We start from the raw sequence: 3,163 nt of genomic DNA, 5'->3' as shown, positions 1-3,163 counted from the left end.
TACACGTTCAAGGACAACAAGGAGAGAATTGCTTATCAACGGGCCATGGAGCATTATATGAGTAAACATCATTTGATATACCATTTTTAAATTAATTGCAACCCTAATCATAAAATATGTTACACAGGACTCCTACATGCAGAGATTGGAGGCTGCAACCCAACAATCTCAGTGTGCTGGAGACGACGGCAGCAACTCCGCCGTATCAGTTGTCAATCCTGATAAAGTTCGGCACAAGGCCGCATCTTCGAAAACCTCCACACATCCACGTTAAGACATTCATCCGCCTCTGCCATTAGTCGGCCCGTCGATCTCGAAGATGGCGTCGATTTGAGGGAGCAGGTGCTGCTCCTCACCTAGAGCCTTCACCAATTAGCTCAGCAGCTGCGGGAGTCTCAGGAGAGGTATCAGGTAATCCTCTCATGCATGACAGACACAGATGACCTCAGGTTGGAGTGGAGGCGGAAGTTAGAGCAGCTTCAGCGGATAGAGCACCACATGGCGCAATACAAAGATCAGATGCATGCTGTTAGCAAAGGCGCTGCTTCTGGTGGCAGTAGTGCTACTCAAGGGGCATATACATCACCGCCTAGGCCACTGCCTTAGCAGCTCCACCAACAGGACAACGACGACGACGATGATGACGACTATCAGGATCTTAATAATTAGGGTTTTTTTATACACTATTTGATTGTATTATATCCTCTGTTATTTGACTTTTGATTTTATAATTTAACATATTTGACTTCTATTATTTAGAATTTGACTACTAATTGTGTAAAAAATATTTAATTTTATATATTTAAAAAATATATAAAATTCTAGTATTTTTTATAATAAAGATTTTTTAATTTTATTTTCATACTAAAATAATTATATTTTATTTCAATAACTAACTGATTAGTTTATATTTATTATATTATTTTTATTTCAATAACTAACTAATATTAATTTTATTTTTATTTCATGCATGTGCTTTGAATTTTGGCAAAAAATCTCAATACAATGAAAATCATACATATCCACTGTAGAAGCTAAGAGATTATGATATCCGCTTAGTTAATTTGTAATCCAAAGATGTGTAAAGTCTTATACTCTTATCTCATCATCAAGGTTCAATGAGCAAAGAGCTCAACTGAGAGAGAGAGAGAGAGAGAGTAAACAACTCAATATTTGTTTTTCTATATTTTTTATTTTATACATCGAGTGAAAGCACATTATATCTCACTTTTTCTTTTGTTGCTGTATTATCCAACCCAATTAGACATGAATTAATCTGTCACGAATTTAAATTTTATTTAAAAATTTGTCGTTAGCCAATAAATTACTGTATGCACAAGACAGAATTCGAATTCCCAAAACTTACATAAGTAGACAAATAAATTGACCACTCAACTAACCTAAATTTATTAGTTTGTGACTAAATGCTAGAGACATAAGTCATAACATCTGTTAAAAGCAAAAAAAAAGGGGCTAGAGTCATAACATCTGTCAAAAAGAAAAGTGTTAGCCAGAGTAATTAACAAAATTAGTTGGTGCCTGTAGTTTGACAATTTGACTTTCTTTTTTATAAATTTTAATTTTTTTTAGTTCGACTGTTATGTAAACTAATACTTAGTCAAATTCTAAACACTAAAAACTAAATTCTAAACTTAAATCTTAAATTTTAATAGTATAAAACCAAAATATTCGTTAAAGTGTTGATTAATATTAATAAAAAGTATTGGTCTCCTCATATTTTTTTATTTAAAATACGATAGTTATGATGATATAAGTTTGTCTATTTCTTTTATTAAATACTAATTTATCTAATATTTTACAAAATCAACAATTAACTTATTAATTCTTTTTGTTAAAATTCATTTATTTGATACAAAAATTATTAAAAACTAGTATGAGATTTTACTCGAGTATTATTACTTAGTTCATTTTGTTTTGGAAAAACCCCCAACATAAAGTATTACCTACTTTAATTGGTAGAACGGAGTTAATGCTGGGTCATGGATTGCATGTGATGATGTTATCTTTTCAAGAGCTAGTACTAGTGACCACGTTCATTGCATGAAAACAACGCCACCTCTAACAAAGGACTTGTATAAGTACGAGTGTATGACCAGCCTCTCTTAGTTTCACTTATTCGATTTGCAAACACTGAATTACTTGGAGAAAAATATATATTGGAAATTTGATATCTAACATTTTTTTTTTTCTTTGGGTTAGTTGTTTTTTCATTTGACATTCGATTTGCTTGTCTTTTGGTGACCTATTTGCTTTCACTAAGGAACTAAGCCCAAAAAACAAAGCAAACTCTAAGTATCACATTTGATCTATTTGGACCTAAAAGTTTAAATGTTGTTTGACAAAGAACAAAACCAAAAAAACTTTAATGTAATTTATTTTCTTCTTTCGGTTACTTATTTGTTTTCAACTAAAGACCTAACCCCAAGAAACAAACAAAAACTAATTCTCACATTTGATTTGCTTGGAGTTTTCCTCTTTCTTTGGTGAGATTTGCTTGGAGTTTGAATATTGTTTTGACAAAGAAAAAGCAAAACAATATTTGCTTGGATGGGTGGATAGTTCACTAATCTACTTAAATAAGTATCAAAAATTTAAATTTTTGTGTATATATAATAATTCATTAGCCAATGACAAACTTTAAATAGAGTTTAAATTTGCGACAGATTAGTGTTTAACCTGCCAAGCTAAAAAATGTCGTGAAAAACTAAAAAAAATAAAACAAAACAAAAATAAAGTAATTTTCAAGGCTATTGACTAAAAAATATATTTTGACTTTGGGGAAAAAAAAAAGAAAAAGAGAGTAAATAGCTAAAAATATTTATAAAAGATTTATGTGCAAACAAAAATATTATTGGAAAACAATAAAAAAAAGTAAACAAAAAAAAAGTGAGGATTGCCTCTGGTTAAAGATAAAAAAAAACAAGTTAGTAATATTTAACTTCTAGTGTAATCATAACATGCTAAAAGTTTGATCGTTACAATCAAAATCATCAAAATTCACGCCAAGGATTGTCCCCGCCAACTTAGGGCTTGTTTGAGTGTGCTATTACGTAAAGATTTTTTTTCAAGTGTTTTTTTTTTAAATCTTTAAAAAAATAAAATAATTTTATGTTTAGATGTTTTATCTAAAAATATATTTTTA

At 30.2% G+C, this 3,163-nt stretch overlaps 1 pseudogene; it reads left to right on the top strand.

Annotated features, from left to right (window-relative positions):
- The window catches only part of LOC107623565, a 27,671-nt pseudogene continuing 24,934 nt past the window's right edge, over positions 427 to 3,163 (top strand).

Source organism: Arachis ipaensis, chromosome B10 (genome assembly GCF_000816755.2).
Source record: "Arachis ipaensis cultivar K30076 chromosome B10, Araip1.1, whole genome shotgun sequence".
Classification (NCBI taxonomy): Eukaryota; Viridiplantae; Streptophyta; class Magnoliopsida; order Fabales; family Fabaceae; genus Arachis; species Arachis ipaensis.
Note: the sequence above shows the minus strand (reverse complement) of the source record. Positions and strands in the feature narration are given on the sequence as shown.